Below are 22,347 nucleotides of genomic sequence, written 5' to 3' on the forward strand. Positions count from 1 at the left end.
TCTGTATTGTAATCCAAAGGGTGCCTATTAAGATTTTAAAAAATGATTTGATTAGTTTGTGTAGAAGAATCTGTTGTGCAACACAGCTTTCTACACCAAATATCAACACGGCTGGGTTCCCTGACATCAGGGATCAAGATTTCATTAACACCATGCAAAGTTGGTAGCGGAGAGGCTGGCAATATGTTTTTGGACTCAGGTCTACTCCAAAATACTCTTTTGGTCCCTTTTACCAATTTTTTCTGTAGGTCGAGAATGACAGAAGCTGCTGTTGAAGCTGCTCCTCCCCTTGGCAGCAATGCAGCGCGTTCCCACGTCTGTGGCGCAGAGAGGACATTCATCCTGCGAGAGGACATTTGTCCTGTGAGAGGACATTCGTCCTCTGCCACGGTGTGCAGAGCTCTCTGCTCCCTGCCCTCCCTCTGCCCTGCCGAGATGCAGCGCTGGCGCCTGGAAATGACTCTGGTGTGGAAGGCAGCGTGGCCAGAACGCAGCCAGCTTCTCCTCTGATGAATTAATGTGAGATGTTTTGATTAGGTGTGTGACAGGGACCTCTGTGTAATTACTGCCTAACACAATGTCTGAAATACAGCATCAGGACGACCTCGCCCCCCGTTCCAAGATGTTATACTTAATTAAACCTCACTTTTTTTTTTTTTTAATTCCTTAAGAGAGGAGAAACTGCAACAGGGAAAGAAGATAAAGCAACCAGAAAAATGTAATAGAAATAAAAGATGGAATGGGCAGATTTTAACAAGTGTTAAGGGCAAAATCAAACTCCTTATAGAGTTTGAACCCCTTTGAATGAACTTTTACAAAAGAGACTAAAGGCAAAAATCAATCATCCAGATGCAAATAACTAGTTTCATTTACAAGTTTTTGTGGAAGATTTTTTTTGTTCAACCAGCTATTTTGGAATTCAAATTCTATTCCTATTTTTGCTCTTCTGTTTTACCTGCATTTGAGGTAAAGTGTGAAACTTCCTCTAAATGCCAAGCTGAAGTAGTTCATCCTTAGGATATTGTTTTAAACGTAATTGAATTGCTGGGCTACATTAAACATTGTAGTGTTTTAAGCAGGGGAAATAATTTAATGATGTAGTCTTTAAGACAGTTAATTAGCCTGGCATGTATGAAAGTGTAACAAGAACACCACCTACTGTAAAAGTGAATGTTCTGCACTCTGAGCACTAATTCCTTATAGCTTTACCCTGTGTGGAAATCGTTAACCCCTTTTTTGTCAGATGTTTTTAGGTAAAATTTTCGAGTTTGGAGTTGGTAATTGCAGCTCTTGCCAGCATTAGCCAGAGGTAAAATCTAAGAGATAAAATAAATCGCAATCGGTTTAAACATCAGGAGCGATCATTTCTGGAAAGATTATTCTGGGGTCTGGTACAAGTCATTTTCATAATTGTGATGGATTTTTTAGCTGGAAATAGTAAGGATTTAGCTAAAATTTCTGGTGATGTCAGCACGGTTTTTAGAAAATTGCTTGTGGTGACCCTGCTGCAATATTGCTGTATTGCTGGTTTGATCTATCCACCGTAAGATGGCCTGTAAATGATAACATCTAGCACTCTGTTGCCTTAGCAGAAGGTGGCATAGGTCATGGTGCTGGGGAAAACAGCCTGGTCCTGCCATAGCTCTTTATTTTGAGAACAGAAAGCAGGGTCTGTGTCTCCTGTGCAGCTTGAGCACGCCGCAGGATTTGCCCACTTGGAAAGGTTTTGTCCAAAGCAAGGCAGGACTGAGGCTTCTCAAAAAGGTCTGTGGGCTCAGAGCACCCAGAGTCTTCCAAACACAGCCACCAGATTTGTCAAAACTTACACAAAGCCTGGTGGAGCTTCATCTTATGGGGAGCAGTTGAGGGACCTGGGGCTGTTCAGCCTGGAGAACAGGAGGCTGAGGGGAGACCTTATCGCTGTCTACAACTGCCTGAAAGGAGGTTGTAGCGTGGAGGGTTTGGTCTCTTCTCTCAAGTAACAAGTGGCAGGATAAAAGAAAATGGCCTCAAGTTGCACCAGGGGAGGTTTAGAAAAACTTCTTCCTGGAAAGGGCTGTCAGGCATTGGAACAGGCTGCCCAGGGCAGTGGTGGAGTCACCATCCCTGGAGAAGTTTAAAAGGCATTTAGACGAGGTTCTTAAGGCCATGGTTTAGTGCTAGAGTTAGGGTATGGTTGGACTCGATGATCCTGAGGGTCTCTTCCAACTGCAATGATTCTGTGTTTCTATTATTTATCTTTCTGTAGCAGAGCCATGATATTGACTGTAGTAACACTCCAGGTTTGAAATCTCCAGTCCTCAGAGACCTTTCGTTCCTCCTATGGAAGGCACCTACAACTAGTTACAGAAGACCCAGGCAGCTGCTTGTTTTCCATGTTGCTGGGTGAGCTGTCGGACAATTCAATGAGATTATAACATCTTCCACTAAGAGGATCAAAAAAGGAAGAAGAAATCTGATGGGGAGAAACAGTGAGGGAATTCTTCAAGGGAACAAAGCATAGCGCTGGCATTGTTGAAGGCAATAGAGATGTTGCTCTTACTTCCAATGGCCCCCAATTTTACTCAAAGTCACTTTCTGCTTTTATGTCTGCTGTGGAAAGTGTTTAGCATGGCAGATTTTTCTCCTCCAGTCAGAGAGCAGATTTTGTGTTTTGCAAGCGATGTTCAGCACTGGCAGGGACGGGAGCGTTTCTGATTAAACAAACTCCCTAATAGACCAAGTCTTGCGCTGCTAAACTTGCATGCATTATTGCGCAGGAGGCCAAGCATATTTCAGCCACAATGATGGAGTGGGCAGCACTCTGTCAGATCAATTATGTACAAGGCCCATCTTCTCTACGATTCCCTCGATTTTTCCTCCTGACAGTTCACCTTGTGCCCAACCTTCTGTTCTCATGGAGAAAAACCTGCAGACAATAGAAAACCTAAGGCTGTTTTTCCTCGCTGCAAAATGGCGTAAAGTAACTCTTTCCTGTCAGGTTCCTCATGACTTTTCACACAAATTTATCTTCCCCAGTTTAGGGGATTTATAGCCTCTTCTTTCTTTCTTTCTCTTTTTTTTAGGTTCTCTTTGGTAATGTCACAAAAATAGTGAATCCACTCTAGTCTGCTGGTTCACCGCCGTGGTCCCTGTGCTGTTAACAGCATCGCAGCTGGTGGCGGGTACTGCTGCCTGCTCCGTCTTCAACGAGGAGCTTCTGTGCTAGAGCTCAGGTGCTGCCCATTCCCCATTCCAGGGCAGGACACCTGGTCCACATCCAGGTACAGCCTGACCAACATCCTGCGTTTTAGAAAATGTTTCATTTCAGGACAGAGCAGGAGAGTCCTGGGAGAGACTGTTCAGTTCCCCATCAATTATCTGATGCACGTGGCCTCAACCATCTCTAATCAGTTCTGCCCTGCAGTATTCAATTTAAAGAATGACTTTGAATTTACTAAGTGAGGGCAAATATCAGCCCATATTGCCTGGACTAATTCAAAGCAGATTTCATGAGAGTGAGGTACTGAGTAAAAATGAACTGAATGATGTGAGCTGGGGCAACTTCAGAGAAGAGAACTGGTCTGAAGTGGGTGGCTCATCTTTCTCCATCCTGTAAGTCAAATTGTACACCTGGGTCAGCAAAACAAACTCTGGTGCTGCAGACAACCAGGAAAACCAGGTGGAGAGGGAGGAATTGAGTGGCTCAGGAAAAGTTTCTAATATTCCTTCTATTCAGAAGGAGGAGATACTAGAGAGCATGTTTTATTCGTATGAATTCAGTTGCATGTGAGCAAAACCAACACAAAGAACAGTCAAGCAATCAAGCACATTGTTATAGGTGGAGTTAGACTCCCCATATATCATAAATAGAAGTAGTACCAAAGTGAAACAAGGCTCAGACAGATGTATGTGTGCAAATGCAAACCAGAAGTGATGGCTATCGGGAACCTTCTGGAGTTCTTACAACACAGCAGGGTGGGAAGCTCAGGACCCTTTCTCTGCCTTTGCTAGAATTGTCTAAGACATCCCTGCAGACAAGCTTCAGATGAAGAATTTTGGCTTAGCTAAATTGTGCAAACTGGCCAGTGTTTGTGATGTGTGCAAGCAGAGAGAGCCTCGTGCTTTCCTATGCAAGACAAGAGCTGCCTTGAAGTTGGCGCAAAGAACGTGAAATGCAGCTGGAACAACTCAGGAGCGCTGACCACAGCCCAAGCCCCGAAGGAGCCGAGACTGCAGAGACTGCTCCAGCCAAGAGAAAGAACACATTTTTTTTGGTTCAGATTGATATCTTCTACAAAAGCCTTGTCTTCCTAACAAACTAACTTCCTTTTCTAACCTCCACCTTCCCTGACCAAAAGACTGTTGTCTTTTGATAGGGCAGAAATTAAGCCATTATTCTACCTGTGTCACTTGAACCTGGGGAGAATTCAAGCACCTGATAATATGGGTTTTCCATGTCGTCTTTTTTTCACTTCTCACCATTTTCCCTTTTACTTTGATCTGACGAGTTCCACTCTCACTTTCCAATCTTACTTGTCTCTCCCTCTGTAATGAGAACACCTACAGCAGATGTATTATGTGATGTATTGTATCAAGCAGTCACAACACTCCAGGATCACTGTGTTATGGAATAAAGACTACGCAAGGCGAAGTGGAAAGATTCATCCATGAAAAGTCATTATATTATTTGATTGAGAAATACTATTCTCCAAGACAATCTGAGCATTTTTGGTCTCTGATACCCAAATTGATTTTAAAAGGGAAACTGTGCATAGTAAAAATTCAAGCTTCAATAGCTAAGGAATCTGCAGTAAAATGTTTTCAAATATACGCAAGTGCCATTACATGATATAAAATGTTTTTTATAGCTAATTGCTTCTCCTATCAAGGACTGTAGCAGAACCTTTCTAAAAAGGTGCCCTGGAATGAGCAAGATTACATCTTTAGAGATACCTCATGTATCTTTAGCAACAAAGAACAATTAGTTTTTGCTCTGTGGAAAAGGTCAGCACTTTACCTGGTCTCTGATATTTAAGGTTTTAATTAAAGATCAACCATGTAATGATGATGGCTGATGGTGTCGTGCTCTGTGTTGTTAAGGCTGACTGCAGACAACCTGACTCCTTGAATCCTTTTACTTCTTATTTGAGCAAATTTCTAGCAAATTCCTAGAAATTTTTGACCTGCATGTGAAGTTCTGACCTCTAACCATGATCCAGCCCAAAGAGAACAGCGAAAAAAAACCAAATCAGCTGGAAGCTGGTCCTGAAACAGAACATAGCTCATCTGAACACTTTCGCTTTATCAGGCGGTGATTTGAGAAGGTTTAACCCCACTGCAGAACCTTGTAATTCCAGCTCCTGACACTCCTGCATTTCTGCTGGGTGCACTTTTGAAGGAATGGGCCCAATAACCTAGATTACTCGTGAATATTTCAACCTGACAGCTCACTATCCATCTGACAGCAGTGCTGTGACAACACGTCTGGGTCAAATTCGACACTATTATGTAAGCCACCAACCAAACCTTTTTTTGAATACATTAAAGGCTGCTTAAGTACAAAACCCACCCATGCAAATCTTAAAATGCAGGGAAGTATTTGGCTAAGGAGAGCTTTTGGACACCCCTTTGTGCCCACACATTATAGCAAGCGATCACACCGAGAAACAGCCTCCACAAGAAACTCCTTTGCATTTTCAGCATCCAAGAAATGTAACACATGCTCAAATTCCTCTGGCAAGAGGAACAAACCTTATCTCTGACCTCAGCTGGAAGATGGCAATGGCGGCTTTGGAAGGGGAACATCTGATGGCTGGTAACTCTTGGGTGGAAGGAGGTAGAGGAGGGAAATCAGCTCTGGGAAGATGTCTGCATGGACAACACGTTTTGGTTTGGTTTATTTTTTTCAGTCTACAGCACAATATCCAACATTTCTTAAATCACCAGTTTGTATCCAGGACTGGAAAAGCCATCTTTGGTTTCTGGGAAAGGGATGAAGGTGGTAGGACCTGAGGTGAGGCACCTCTGTCCCTTTTGGCAGGGCTTGGCGAGGTTTTGGCCAGTGCCACCAGACAGATGTTTGCTACAATTGGAAGCTCAGTCATTTCTTCTGATCAAAATCCTTTCTCAGTCCTTCTGGAGCCCTTCAGCTGCATGTTGTTTCTGACTCGACCATTTTGAGCTTGATTTAAATAGGGCACTCATAAGCAGAATGAAAGGTGCCCAGAAAGTGCTTCATAGCTCTTTGAGGTGTTTTATATTAGCACCTCAGAGGTTATCTATCCCAGCAGTGTTTCATAGCTCCCAAAATAACTTTTTATGCCACTGGTTGATCCTGTGCTATAGCCATTGATCCAAACCAGCCACCAGTCTCTCTTGGGCAGAAGTGGGGACACAGAGGAACTGGGAGGGGACCAGCGTGTGGAGGTGCCGCCTTCAGAGATGTGGATTTCGGCACTGGGACTGGCTGCTTGCAGGTTTGAAGAGTGTGTGGCAGGGACGGCTCCAGGCCAGGCACCACGAGAGCCCCAGAGACACGTCCCTGCTTGGGCGGGGGCTCTCAGCTCCCGAAGAGATATCACTTATGAGGCATATTTCATGCCCTGCATGGTGGCCTCTCTCACCTGAATGTCATATCAGTGTCACCGGTTCTTGCTGAATTTGGAGCTCAGCAGTTCCTGGGAGCTGGGAGCATCTGCCCGGAGGCAGGATATTGCTTATCAGCATCTTGGTTCCTTAGGAGACTGATTCTCTGAACTCCTGCTGAGCTGTTACCCAAAGTCTTTAATCTGAGAATGAAAGAAGCACTTTGCACCCCTCTCCTGAAGGACTGCTGATGCATGGGCCATCAGGTCACACAATCTAGAACAGCCTGGGCCCTGCCTGTGCTCCCCGGGGGCACCAGCAGAGCTCATGAGGTGCACAAAGCAAGAAGATCAAGCAGAGAAAACTCCTCTAGTAGGAAGCTCAGTCAGGAAAGGACTTCATGGTGATGTAGTGGCCTCAGTACCATCCCATAGTCACTAACAGGACCATCAGCACTGATCAACCACGTTCTTGTGATGTCAAAAAGATGCTGTGACAGGGAGCCCCTCACAGAGGGCAGAGATGGATGAATATTGTACCAATTCCACAAGTTAAAGCAGAATTTATTTACTAAGTAGGTCTGTCCTTCCTTTCCTTAAAATGTGACACAGTGACAGATCTTGCATAACCCCATCAAGGTTAGTGGAGGTACTTTGGATTTGCAGAATGCAAATCCGAGCAGACTTTGGCCTCCCTGGTTTTAAATGCTTCAGGAAACCTACACACCTCATGCAGAAAAAAAAAATGAGCACAATACTAAATTTCATCATTTCCTCATCATTCACTGTGTAAGCAGGGAAAGAAAACACGCATTGTGCTGTTTTAGAAAGGAATACTTTCTTTGGGGCTACCAAGTAAGAACATCATGTTTCATACATATGATATGCAAGGTGTTTGATTATTTGTAAAAATGACTGTGATTCAGCAGCACTGTGGGCTCTGTGAATCAGAGGGTGATGTGACGGGATGTTTATTTGAAAGTCTTGTCTCCCTTTGAGCCCACAATGTCTCTAATCCTCAGCAACCTCCTTCCTGTCTCCCAGAAACAAGGTCTTTCCTGCACAGCCTGGTTCCTGCCCTCCAGCAACCTCCCTGCCTCAGATTCTGAGGAGGTCACACATTGGTGTAGGCGAGATGTGTGTTACCTTCAAGAGTCTTCTGACGGGTGTAAATTACCTGAGGTATGACTTACACATGTGAAAATATGGTTACTTGTGATGTAAAATCAGCTACTGCTGCTGATGGTTAAGAAGAAAAACTTGCCCATCACCTGTACCAAGTATCTGCAGCTACACCTGACTCAGATTGAGAAACTGAAGTCTTTCTGGAGGACCCATTCTCTGAGCCATTAACTGTTACAAGAGCAAACAGGACCGATGTTTGAACTCCTGTATAACACGCACATCCTCATTAATGCCTTTTTAACCTCAAGCTAATGTTTTAGAGCATTGTTTGCTCCCAGTATTAACCCAGATAGATGAGCTACTTGTAGGCATCTCATATCTCTCAATAAATCTATGAGGGAATGAGACCTTGCCTCTGATTTTTGAAATTATAATCAGCTTTCTCTTTTAATGGACATCCAAATGCTTGTACTCTAAGGGAATGGCTATTGGTATAAAAAGAGAAGATGGAAGAAAATAATATCATTTCTGTTACTTCAGTTTCTGTAATTTTATTAGGCACTGCCCCTGTGTACTCACATTCTGATTTCTATTACCCACTTTCCTCTACCAGCTGCACTCAGAAGAGTAAGAGGCACAGTGGCCCGTGACTGGGTAGGTCAGCATTTTTTATTTCCTTTCAGCTCACTCTAATGAAAAGCACATGCATCCAGTAAATCTTGACTTTTCCCTTATTAAACCAGTCGATGTTCATTACTGAGGTCTGTGCCTGGCTGGGTGGGAATCAATAAGATGATCCTTTTAATCGCCTTAGTAATCAACAAGCTATTTCTTATTTCAATCTCAGCCCAGTAGTCACTGAAATCCAATGATTTATCTGCATTACACATGCACTCACACACACATGCTTACACAGCAGGGAGGTTTTATGTGTGTACAAAAGAGAAAGGCTAAGTTTTGCAATACACTTTAAATTATTGTGCCAGAGAAATACTCCCAATTTTATTATTTACCTCCTAGTAACCAGTACACGCATGCCTGAGACAACCGAGTGGAGTTAGTTGACATGCCAGTGCCTGCAATGCAAAGAATGAAACTGCACAAAATAAAGAGATTTTAGTAGAGAGAACGGCCACGAGCTTCATTATACTTGTCCTAAACCCACCTTCCCGATTTTTGCTTCTCATTCCCGTTTCTGGCTCACCCAGGCAGACAGCGCAGCTCTGAGAGCTCCCTGTGCCAGGAACTGGGTGAGTACAGCTCTGCTGCCCAACTGCAGGAAATGTTTGCCCCTCGGTGCCTCGTCTTTCCCAGCTGTAAACTGGGGATAGTCAGGCTGCTTACCTTCAGAAAATCTTTCAGAGAGAATTACTGTACAAGCTCATTAGGTCTAGATTAATCAAGGCTGTTTTGGAATGAAGCGCCACCGTCTCCTGGACTCTTTCTGAGCCCCATGCCTGTCCTGTGAGCCCAACCTGCACCACGAGATGCACATTTGGATAACTGCACATCCAGAGTCAGGTGAATCCTCTTTGCACTCTCCTTTATGTGCCTGTATTTTGAGGGCCTAAACATAAAAATATTCTAATTTCTCTTGGTTTTGCTTTGATTCATCCTGAATTTGTGTGCGGAGAAGTCATGGCAAAGAGCTGGAAGACAGCAACAGTGAGAACTGAAGCTTAAAATCTTCCACAAATTGAGAGGTTGCTCATACAAGCCCTTCTCAGCTGAGAAGCTCCTGAGATGTTCTTAGGGCTGGTTGTCTGAGTCAGGATTTTTGCACAAGTGAGCTAAGCCAAGCATTGCGCTCCGGTCATGTTTCTGTATGAAATTCAGTTTGACTGCCCAATCAAAATGTTTGGGCAGGAATGGCAAAACCCTGACCGTGTTGAGATAAACAGCAAGTCTTCAGTTGATTTTAGTGATTTTACCTGCTGTTCTCTTACTGCTGAAAGATAGCTATAGTGTGAATTATGGACCGTGTTAATAGATGGAAAACTGGACACAGGAAATTTTTCCTACTAATTCATAAAATGTGGGGTTTGGAGATCAAAAAAACGAGGAGGAGTAGAAAGAAAATAAAGTCAAAGCGCAAGTGCATCAAGTGCAGGTGTCGGAGCATCTTTCAGCTGTGCCCCCCGTTACGTCAGGCCGGGCTGTGTTTGGGCTGCAACCCGACACTGCCCCTTTCTCCCCCAAACAGAGGTTTTTCTCATAAAATTCACTCAGGCACTTCTTCTCAAGTTCTTCATACACTTTTCGCAAGAAAAAAGAAATCATTCATATCTCTCAAAGAGAGTCTCGGATTCTTCAGATATTTTCCATTATAAGCTTTTGGCACCATTATTACCCACGGATCGAGTTACTTTTCTGATCCCACTTCTTTCATCTAGTAAAAATGGATTATTTCATTATTAGCCTGGAACCGTTACTGTTCAGAGAGATCAGGTCTGTATATGAACAATGCCTTCCCCAGTATATTACTGAAAATCCTGTGGCTGTTGTAAGGTTTCCTTTAAACACTAGAACTCTATTTTTTGTGCGTGGCCGCACAGTCTCTGAAAGGACATTCGTTTTCCGTGAATTGCACAAAAGCTGGGTATGGTCATTTTCAGTAGTTTAGGGAAGATCTTAACTGGTGTTAATCCTGTTACTAGTATGTTTGTGTATACAACATACAGGTATATGTGTATATATATTTCCAATATATATTCCTATATTTCCAGGATAGCATTTGTTGTAATTTGACTATATTTTAACTATTCAACTAACTGTAATTTAATGTTGCTGTTATGTCAAATCTGCCAATGTATTAAAAGAAGTCCAGTGAGAATGGCCAGCCTAAGTCACTTTAAAATTTCCAATTTGAGCAGTTCGGACAATGGGAAAAATTTTTGGCTGCTGTGATCCCAGTTCCTATGTTTTCTATTCCACCACTTCCATGAGAAGTGAGTCTGTCCATGTGTGGATCTCAAAGTGAGAAGCAGGGGAGTCTCTGGGAAGAAAATGCAGACCCACATCAGGAAACAAAAAGGAAATGTTTTCAAGTCAGCGTTAGGAATCAGTCGTAGCTCCTGTTTTCTGCCCCATTTGCCCATCTCTATGGTAAAAACCACCCCCAGCATCAGAGGTCTCACAACTGTAGAGGAATATGAAGTGAGGCAGAAATCTTGATCTTGCAGGTGCTGGGACAGTGCCCTGGACCTCAGGACTGTTTCCTCCTTCTCCTCCCCCAAAGTATTTTCCTGCAGGAGAGCACGTGGCCTCTGAGAAAGCGGCTAAATCCATCCATTCGTTTTAGCAAAGACCGCCGAAAATCCTGAGCGGGTGACAACTTCTAGGTGCCAGCAGCACAGACAGCGGCAGAACAGATGGAACGACAGGTAGAGTGCTCGTTTCCCATCCCCAGTCCTCTGAGAGAGCCTGAATTCTTTATGTCCTCTGTGCGCCTGCTAATTAAAGTGTCTGAGCTCTTTAGACTCCATCGGAACCTGTTTTCTACTTAATATGAGACAAATGGTTTATGTAAGTAGAGTCCTGAGTTAGACACTCGGTTCCTAGATGAGCGAGGGTGATTTCAGCATTTTTAGGATTTATTGTATAATGACCTAATGTTACATTCTGTGTTTAATGTAATTGGACACATTGCTTCTTTTTACTTTCTTGGTACCTCCTTCCTATGTGTGCCATTTCCATCCTCATGGAAAGCCATGCCAGTGAGGAAAGGAAAAAACCACCCACCATCGATTCCAGTTGTCCAGGGTTGATTCTGAATCTGGAATTTAGCAGGAATCCTCCGTTACGCTGAATTATCGCATAGAGACGAGCGCAACATCTTTGTGGGATGTAGGCTCTTCCAGACTCTTTGTCCTCCATGGTAATGTCCCAATCACACTGAAGTGCTCCCAAATGTGCGAGGACTATTTAAGCTTTGTAAATGCTGTCCTCCAAAAATCACTCCACATAAATGTTTCATGTCTCTCCTCTGCGATGCACAGGCCCCAAACATTCAGCTGTGAGGGTGTTTATATTTGTGGAACTCTCTTGAACATTTGCTGTGGATTTCAAACAGCTGCTACACTGAAGCACTGGGAATAGTAAGATCATGAATATTCAGGTGAAGCCACTGGAATGAACAGCCGTTAATAGAATAAATGCCTAAACAGTTGTGTAAGGCTTATTAAGACCTATTGGGGCTGAGATAATAAATTCCCTCTTTGACATGTTGCAACTACTGTAGTTTAAACATTTTGGACCACCTCTTCAGAACTGAAAGAAAAAATTATGTTAGTTCTGTGTGATAACACAATGAAACACCTGGAAGGCTTGGCGCTTGTATTAGATTTGGCAGGGAGATTTTAACATGCTAGCTCATCCTCACTTAAAATCATGGCACTGTTTATTGTGTTAGTTGTCAAGGTTATCCAGATTACATACGGTCTGGACTGAGCACAGTTATCTCGCTAGAGAATGTATTTTTTTACTGTGTTCCCTTCAAGTTTTGAAGTAATCAATAATATTATATTTTTGCAATGGAGCGGTTGCATGGACAGAACTCTATTGCACAAAAAGAGAAACTAAACCCAACATTAAAAAAGGGAAAAAAACACCTTCAAAGTTGTCTTATCCCACCGTGCCTTTCAAAAACCGGGGCATTTCTGCAGCTGACACGACTTCTACGGGGACACCTTGGTGGCTGCGGAGAGCACAAAGCGCTGGGTTTGTGTAAGCGCTCCGAGTATCGAGAGCAGTTAATTGTTGCAGGAGAACTGTCTTTTCCTTTGAATTTAGCTGTCACGTTGCATTAGGCTGTGCTATATTGCCTGGTTCTGGCAGACTGTGTCACGAAATATAAAATCCGACAGGATGCAGTATCACTCTTGCGGGTTAAAATTTAAAGGCAAACTCAGTAATATTTGATCAGTTACCTGCTGTCAGTTCAGATGAAGGGCATTTGATCTGCAATAGCAGGGCTAACTTGTTAGGAGCAAACTTGCAGCTGGCAACATAGTGCTGTGTTCAGCTCTGTGTTCAGGTGCTCTTTGAACTTGTAAAAATTAACTCGTTCGGCTCTTTTTTAATGTTTTAGGAAAACAATCAACCTATACCCCTGTTTACTAGTCTCTGGTGGTGACAAGCAGATTCTGGCAAGTTGTTTCAAGAGGAAAATCACAGGTTACCTGAAATATCCAAAAGAATGACTTAATTCCACTGAAATTTGTACAAAACTCCGTTTCAACACATTGCATTTTCCGTGGCTTTTCTGCAAGCAGTGAATAGCTTTTCTGATCTAATGGCATGAATGATCTCAGATGTGTTTGTTGCCTGCCCTTGTGTGTGCGGCACACTGTATAAATCAGCTGTCTGCATGAAAATGTTGGAAGGCTGTTGGGATGAAATAAAAACTAAAATCCCAGCATTTCCCTTCATCTTTTCCCCTGCACTCCCCTTTTTCTGTGACCTGTTTATCAATATGAGAACCAAATCTGTTTCGGAAACTTCTGTGTCATGGTTACATTTGGGGAGGAAAGAACAGATGGAATAGATTAATTAGTCAAACTATGTTTAAGTAGAAAGGCATTTCTTTCCACGAGTAGCCAAAGGCTAGAAAGAACATATAAGGGACAGGGAGAAGTGCCTCAGGACTTCTTGCTTGCCGGAACGGCTTCCCAGTTTAAGGCTTTCAGCAGCATAAAGGGCCTTTGATTTCAGCTCCTATTAAGAAGTAGGTCAGGAGGTGCCTGATTTGCAGGAAGGCAAATGCTCCCTCCAGCCCGTTAAAAGTAGCCGCTCCACAACATTTTCCGCACGTTATTTTTATAGAGACTCTGGTGTATAATGATTCCAACTGGCCTGTCCTGCACTATGAAAAGAAGCGAGTGTCCCCGCTGCTGGTATCCATCAGTGCGCGCCCTCGCTCACCGCCAAGCGCCTGCCTAATAAGGTGCACCATCATCTGTCTCCGGTTTACCAGAGCCTCAGGCGAATACTCATTTCATCACCTCCCCGTTTTTCCTGCTTGGAACAGAGGACTTGCCACCACACTTCTGGCTCCAGCATTGCCAGCTGCAACCAAGCTGGGCCAGACCCGCCACTACTTTAGACGCTTCCCACAACTTTCCCTAACTTTGGTATTGATCTTTGGCTGGTGATACCGCCCTGCGTGAAACAACAAAGCCCGCAGTAGCAACTGGATTAGAAATCACGTTTCAGTGGGTTTAGCACAGCCAGCTCAAGGCTGGGACCATGCGCTGGGCATTGTTTGCAAGGCTTTGGGCTTGGGTTTGTTCATCCTACCTAAGAGTAGATGCTTAGGCAAGACACCTGCATGGTGATTGTGGTCATAGTAATATCCCTTGCTAGGCAGTGGAGAGAAATATGTCCATCTCAGATGTAATTTAGCTTACTTTATGGGCCTGTTTCTTGCTACAGGCTGTAAATGAAGTCACTGATGGACTTGACTGAGATACTCGTCAGCTGAGCACCAGGCAGAAGAATTCAGGCTCTTTCTCTTGCTGGTCTGGTTTCAAAGGAGCCATTCCCACAACTAACAATATTTACTTACTAAAATGTATAGTTCCTCCTCTGACAACTTTTATAGAATGTATTTCAGTGCTGTTTCTATTTTTATTTTCTGTCACAGGCAGGAAGGAAAGATGGGCAGGACTCTGGGACGGAAATAGTTATTTCAAATAACTGAGCCAGGAAAGATTTTGGCCAAGAGGAAGATTTAAATCTAACCCAGATGTAGCTCACTGGTGTCTGGAACGGGAGAGATGGTCCCAATCACAGAATATCACCCAGGGCTGGCTCAGGAAGCGAAGGGGTGTCTGTGGGTTGAGGAGAAACCCGTGTGTGTTGCCCCCAGCCATGGGAAACATGCTGGGATGACAGCCATGCAGTGCGGGATCAGGGAAAGGATGGAGTTTTGGAAGCAAATCCTGCTGTTTCCTTTTCTCATTGGCAGAGGAGTGGGGTTGATACAAGTGAGAGCAGGGTCCGAGGAGGAAGAGAGTTCTACTTATTGCAGGGTATCCAGGCAGAGGTGAGGGATACCCTGCCAGGAGGTGAGGGAAAACAGAGGTGATATTATGTAGGACTTTCTGTAGGCTTGCCTTTTTACCAAGTAGCTTTCTCAGATTGGCTTAAGAAAACCCAGCCTTTAAATTCACCATATTTTTCATGTCTTTGCTACAGTTATGAGAAGAGCCAGAAGGTAAGAAAGCAAGCAAAGAAACAAGAAAGAGATTGCTTTCCTGGTTATTTTGCAGTAACTCTGGGTGCTACGATCTGGAATAAATCTCACAGTACAGAAAACACTATGCTTACAGAAAAAATGCACACTTTGTGGGTTTGAGTCTCAGCAAGAGAGATGAAAAAAAAAAGGACTAAATCACCGGAGGACTGTTTAGAAAAGCAATATTAAAAAGATCAAAGAAACAATATGTAGATTGTAATGATCATTGTTAGATAATAAACTACTTTTTTTTTTTTGTAAATACTGCTAACGTGCTGAGAAAACCTGGGCTCACAGCTTCCCCTTATTTTGTTCTAGTCACCTACTTTTCAAGAAAGCTGAAGTCACCTTATTCCCATCGCTTGGCTCCAGCAGTGATGTTTTATCAACAAGGTCGTATGCAGCAGCCTGGGCCCTGTTGATTTGTAGCTCACACTGAGCAGTTTTGCCATGGACTCAAACCAACTCAAAGCCTTTGGATGCCAAGGCTGAGATACGGGCACAGTCTCGTTAGAAATACAGGTTAACAACAACGTAAAAAAAAAAAGACTTGCGCTCACAGGTCTTTAGAATGAGGCTGTGCATTTATGTAATAATCCAGCTTAAATTCAGATCTTGCATAGAGCTGGAAATGTCAATCTTTTCTTACTTTCACAGCTGCTAAGGATTTTCCATTGGAGGTGCAGATCCATGTCTAGGGAATTTAAGCCCATGGAGAACAGGTTTGCTTTACTAGTGACCTTTCACAGACTTGTTCAGAACAGTCTTTGAATCCTTGGGAGCTTTCATCCCAGAGACTGTAAACCATGGCTGTCTAATTTTAGGATGGGTGTGTGGTTATTGGATTCATAGCAGCATTAACTCATTTTTGATCGTGTTTTTCTTTAAAGGGAGGAATTAGTGGAAGCAGGAATTTTTTGGGGTGATAGCAAGTATGTATTTGCTGGTGAGAGGGTTGGTGAGAGTGGGGGCAAAGAGTCAGGATTCCAGGGGATGCAGGAGTAACATCCTGGCAGAGAAGAAATGGAGCTTGTCTAAGTGAAAAACACTGCTTATTTGGGAAAGAGGAGTTTAATGACCTGGGTATAAAGTTCAGGGAATAGATGTGCTTCAGTACTACCCCTGCACATGCTTCTTCCTGGGGAAGGGGCACATAAACTTTTGCGTTGTATGAAACACCCTGGGAAGTGCCTCGGTTTGCGCAATATCCCCAGTGATGATGCCCCTGGGTACCACACGCTGCAGCTGAGCGGGGTCAGCTCAACGCAGAGGTGACTGAGGAGTCTAGAAAAGCTATTGCACAGCCTCCTGCAGCCACTCCGGAAGGTGCTGCCAGTTCCTGAAACCACTATAACCACCAGTAACCACTGATTTTAACAGCTGGCTACCACCGAAGTCTCCCCAGCAGCTATTCCAAATGTGGCAGACCTCCGGTGCTCTTGTTAGCTAGCACAAAGCCAGCATGACGACACCCCACAGCTGAAAAACCTGCACGATTAAAACATATAAATAAGTCAATGTGTTTAAAATATACTTCAATAATCACATAATCCTGGCCTTTGTCTAGTAAAGGGGTCTCCTTGCTCGTGATCTGGCTTCCATGGATACCATGAGCAACTCCAACTTTGTGCCTTTAATGCTTGCACTGTAAAAAACACTGTTTAAATATTCATGCTGACCTTAGAAAGCTATCCACTTGGCCATCTGGAGGAGTCCCATAACCCATCCAGTAGTATTTTATTTTGAAAGATATATTCTGATCACACTGACTAGGCTAAATAGACTATTGGTCCATTTGTTTTGTAACTGCCATTTAGTTACCCCTCAGGATGTCAGCTCCATTTATCTGGGTGGAGGTGAACGAATTCTCTATTAAAACTATAGATAAATATGACCAAGCCCTGCGGATGGTTAGGAGGTTACTCATTCCCACTGTCGCTGCTGTGTGTGACCTTGTCTGTAAGTATCTAACCTTGCACCCTGAGACTCACATGAAAATTCAAAGCAAAGCCCAGGTCAGAGCGAGAACCCAGCCTTGTGGTTAAGAAAAAAGTGATTTGCTTGTTGAGGCAGTGCTGGGGCTGGTGCTGTACAGGGACACAGAGAGCACAATGCCCTGGGCTAAAGGGAAAATGAATGGAGAGGGAAGACACTGACTTAATTTGAACTGGGAAGGAAAATGAGCCTGTGACATCGGAGAGGACCAGGAAGAGGAGAAAATGCTGCCCAGAGCACTGAGGCAGAGGCACTGGAATCCTGCACCTGGTCTGGCAAGGAAGGGCCATTTCTTCCTGTGCTGGCTGGAGAGTGGAACAGAAAAGGGCCACGATTTCCTTCCTGAAATTCCAAAATGGTACTATTTGAAGTAAATGAAGGATCACGGCCATCCTGGTTTTCCAAGGGCAAGTCCATTGTCCAGGGATCTGCAAAGTCACTCAAAACACACACGCTAGCAAAATCCATGTGCTGCACAGTGTCGTGTCCCTCAGACACTCCACCAGCATCACTAACGTAAGGTTAGATGAATTGTTCACGATTAACACAGTTTATTTTGGCCTTTTCTCTCCAGTTTGCGTGTGGGGGCAGTGGCGATGGTGCTATTTGGCTGATTTATTTATATTAGGAAGGAGGGTGGAGGAAGGGGGCGTATATCCATGGTCACGCTGACTTTTTCAAGCTGCTCTGGAAGAAAGTGTGTGCTTAATTTGCATTCAAACTGCATCTCTGGTTCCTGTCTCTCAGTAATGCTTGAATAGGTTGTGGTGTGTACAAACCTGGCAATAACTTCAAGCTGGACTGACAAGAGTTAGGAAACACTGCTCAATTCTTCTATTTCATTTTACTTTTTTTGGTCTTGTAGAGAATTTTGTTTTATGCTGCTTGATCATTTTCACTGTGATTCATGTCCTTTCAGGAAATAGTAATTGACAAAAAAAAGCACTTTAGTTGTTATTTAGGAAGCTCCAGCTAAATTCAAACAGTCCTGCTTAAGAATCTATGCCCTCCGTGCCGCATTTGTTTTAAGCTTCCAGCCTCCTCTAGACAGATTTTTTTTTCCTCTGTGCAGGCACAAAAGCACTTTAGTCAGCACAAATTTGGAGGTAGAACAAAAAGCCTGTAATAGCATATCTCATGCTGCTATCAATTTTCCCCCGGTGAAGCACTCCGGTACATGAAGTCCTTTGTCTGTATTCAGGAGTCAGCTTTGGTGACATTACATGACCAACTACAACATTATAGCATGTTCCACACTGCTTTGAATTGTAACTTAAAAAAAAAAAAAAAGAGAGAGAATAAAATAAAGAAAGGATGTCTTGGAATGTGGCCAAGGCATAATGATTTCAATTCTGAAGAAATCCAACAACCAATTACACTAAATTCAACATTTTCATGTACTATAAGTTTAAAATCTCCTCTAATCAAATAGGGAAGCCCTCTTTCCCCATTATGCTATGGTTTTAGTTACCGGTAGGCCTTTAAAAATCTGTTTCTGCTTAAAAAGAAACCCTGAAAGGTTATATTTACTATATGTATGAAAGAGAGGTGAATCATACAATTATATCTTTTAGAATACTAAAGCGATGTAAAAGAGACTAATCATGATCCCAAATTCAATTTTCAAACCTTTAATTGATCCCATCCCAAAGGTAACATTCTATCTTAATTGCCATGCTGAAGTGGTTGCAATTACGTAAAATAAAACTATTCATTGGTAACTGGAAAAAGTCTTCTCATTAAGCACATGACGGCCAGCCTTGAAAATAGTTGATTGCAAAAGGATGCAACCACTTTGCTTATATTTCCTTTTCTGGTTAAACTCTCTTTCACATATGTTGAGCTGGTTCCAAAAAACCACACACGCACAAGAGCAAATTGGCAATGGTACCACGGCATGTGTCTGTGCTCCTCGCAGCTTCTTTGGGCAAAGCTGCTCCCTCACACGAGGGATGAAAGGGGCAGAAGGTAAAGTGTCCTCAAGGTTGTCTCCAGGGTGCTCCATGAGCAGAAAGCTCCTCTGGAGATGCTTTAACCCCTGCTCTAACCTATACAGGAAATAAGGGAGAATTTAATCTTCAGTTAAAACTAGTAGTTGTGCTATGGGGTACTCGGAGGTTGTCTGGCTGTTATAGGGGTCACATGAGGCAGGACTAGGAAAGGTTGGTGTCTTTTCTGTTTTCTGGTTTGGAAATCAAAGCAAAAGCAAAGGAAACTTATGGTTTTCTGAAGGTGACAGTAGATGTTGGTGAAGCAGGAAGACTGGCAGCTTTTTTATTATTGCCGAGAGACTGAGCCAGTCTCGCTTTGATATCAACACCTGTGTCACTTGGAATGCTGCCTCGCTGGATGCAGACATCATGTAAATAGTTACGAGGTGTTTATTCATTACTGTTACTCTTATTATTCAGCTTCTGTAAGATATAAGTGTCTGGCTGAGACAAACACGTCCGTAAGAGTTCACTAGAATCAGGAACAAGGTGCAAGACATTCAGCTGTGATGGCAGTGGGTCACTGGGACAAACGATTGCAGAGACAAGAAGAAAATCTATTTTTTTTTCTTTGATCTCATCTTAACAAGACTGGATGCCTTTCCAGAAGTTACTCTCCAGTCAAACACACGTCACTCTCCTCCACTTGAGAATTAAACTATGAATGTCTACAGTCTGTGATATACAGAAGGTCAGACTAGATGATCAAAAGCTCTGGCTTTAAATACCTAACAGAAAGATCTTCCAGTAACTCCCCAAGTAAATACATCACATGAAGTATTGAAAAGAATCCCCTTCTACAACAGGGGAAGTTCCACAGTGAGGGCCATCACCTCCTGGTTGGGGTGCAGGTTTGGAGCTCTGTTGCAGTTGGGACTCTATAAACTCGGTGAAAGAACAGTCCCCACCCCAAAGAGCCCATGTCTGAGTGAAGAAGAGACTCAGAGTAGATACAAACAGATGGGGAAGCACAAGGTAAGATCGAAATGATTATGTGTTTAATAAGCATCAACTGCAGCATGCCAGCTGTAGCTTCTCAGTCAAATTCTTCCATGTACGGATTAAATAAGTACTCTGGTTCTACATGAGCAAATTTTGGAATGTAGAACAGGTCACTGGCTATGCCCATCCCTCAGCTTGGTATGCAGACATCTATCCATGCTACATGTGCTTACTGTGGTCACAGAAAACAGGTCTGCTCAAAATCTAGGAGATATAGTTGAAGAGATGCGGGTGGCTGAAAGTCAGCTATCAGAACACAGCTTTCTGTTTCCCTTTATCAAGAGGACTTAGATGTCCAATGGGACTTAGCTGTCCAAGTCATTTAGCCATGCCAGTGCAAGCTAAATATTGCCTATATATATATCTTAAAACATCTGAGCCTTTGAATTGCAGTGCTATGCAGTGATGAATAAATGCCTACTTGGACATAGAACAAAAATATTTGACTAGCTGAATAGGCAGCATTTGAATTGTACAGAACATACAGATACTCTGCTAAATGAATGGCTGTTCACACGCTCGATCAATAGAAAAAAATTGCTCTTTCTCTTTCTGAGCACACAGTATTTGCAGTAAGGAGGACATGCATATAAGACCGAAAATCTATTTCACAAGCACTTGAGCAGACTTGTGAAAATAGAACCAGCGCATCATTTTGCTGATGAAATCTTAAGTAGTGATTCAGGCAGAAATCACCTCAGTCCTGCAGCCGTTTGGGATCTGCGCTTGTCCTGCAGCACACGGGCTGCTCAAACACGATTCCAAGCCTGACCTACTTTCGTCCCTACCTCGTTCCATCAGCCCTAAAGCCTGGTCCTGCATTCAGGCTGGAAAACTGTTGCGAATACAAATGATCCCAGGCATTGCTGATAGACTCAGAAGGAGACCGACTCAGTTATTCACTTCAACACAGCGCACTTGGGAAATTTAGGGACTTTGAGGTCGTGCAAATTGGTCCTCTAGCAAAATCAATGTACTTTTTGTGTAAATCAGCACTGGAAGAACTTCAGGTTTCTGTGAAGGATCACTCTTCACTCAAAGAAACAGTAAAACTCGGCACAAAAATTAGGACCTGAAACTTCCCCAAACGTTACTGAAATAGAAATGAAAGGCCACGTTCCTAGCCAGCATAAACTGGTGCAGATCAGTTATCTGACGATTTCCATGTAGATCAGCAAGGTTTGCATTTATTTGTCTGGCTGGCCCACCTCTCCTATTGATCATTGCAGCTGAAAATCATCATGATATAGTTTTGTCTGATGTAAAAAGAAAACAAATGAAATGTCAACAACTTTAAACACAACAAAACCGCAGATTATGATTCAGTTTGGTTTCACAGCACTTCTAAGAAATCTCTGAGCTGCGAATTTTGTGGGATTTGAACATTGTTTCAACTTTGCATTTCTGCCCTAGCACAGGGACGACTTCCCTTGGATAGCATGGGGAGGGCTTTTCATTCGGTGCCCTTGGCCCTAATGTCACTTGCGGATGAGACAGCTGAGCCAGTGCCAAAGCAGGATTGATTGAAGATGTGCCCTTGTGACAAGGTAAGGCTTGCCTAAACTTCTGATGTCTGACTCAAACTAGTCTAATTTGGGTACCTGGCAATACACTTGTCTTCTCTGCCAGGTGGATGTTGGCTGGATCATTTTCATTAGGTAGAAGCTTTTATGAGAGTTTGTTACCTGATATCAACTGCAGCAAAAATGTGCAAAGCTCAGCTTGAGCAAATGAGAGGGAAAACAAGGAATGCTGGTTGTGCACAGAGCAAGGTGCTTGACCTCATTTCTGTTCAAGTCAGGATTTGGTAGGCAATGTCTAACGAATGAGGACCTGCAAAGAGACCACTTGCTGCCTTGTAACGGAAAAATTACTTTGTTTTTCATTTCAGTCCACTGGTAAAAACACTTAAACTGGAACCCTTGCAATTTGAATTTTTGTCACCTGATTGAAGTTTTGGTAAGTTCAGTAACTCACACATTGGGCTGTGTTTCACTGCTTTCATGCTTCACCTGTTCAGTCCTTCTCTAGCTACTGTGAACGCAAATACAGGAGTAAAAACAGAACCAAGGAAGACAGAGGAGAGATGGTTCAGATTTGCTGAGACACCTCAGATGCACCAATGCACAAGAGGAAGAAGAAGAGCAGGGCTTCTGTGGAGTTGCAGCCAGAAAAAACAAACAGACAACGAGTGAAAACACCAATACACGACACTTCTACAAAACATATGTCCACAAGCATTGTTAATCCCAGGTAAATGGAAGAGGGTTGGAGTGACTTGCTTGCAGCAGCTGTGGGCAGTAGAGCGGCGGTGCAGGAGTCAGCACTGAGCTGGGGCTGCACCTTGGCTACTCAGATTCTCACCCTCCATGTCTAACTGCTGTGCAATGCTGAGTCTTTCACCTTAAACCCTCCCCAGTTGTCTTGAAAG

General features: G+C 43.3%; 1 protein-coding gene and 1 long non-coding RNA gene across 17 annotated transcripts in view; one reads left to right on the forward strand and one right to left on the reverse strand.

Moving 5' to 3' along the window:
- The window catches only part of NFIA (nuclear factor I A), a 348,817-nt gene that overhangs the window by 292,617 nt on the left and 33,853 nt on the right, over window positions 1-22,347 (reverse strand). The window lies entirely within an intron of this gene.
- Window positions 10,891-22,176, forward strand: LOC135580034 (uncharacterized). Its single transcript, XR_010474062.1, has 3 exons — window positions 10,891-11,074; window positions 21,330-21,463; window positions 21,808-22,176. It is a non-coding gene; the product is annotated as an uncharacterized LOC135580034 (long non-coding RNA).

This window comes from Columba livia, chromosome 8 (genome assembly GCF_036013475.1).
Source record: "Columba livia isolate bColLiv1 breed racing homer chromosome 8, bColLiv1.pat.W.v2, whole genome shotgun sequence".
Taxonomy (NCBI): domain Eukaryota; kingdom Metazoa; phylum Chordata; class Aves; order Columbiformes; family Columbidae; genus Columba; species Columba livia.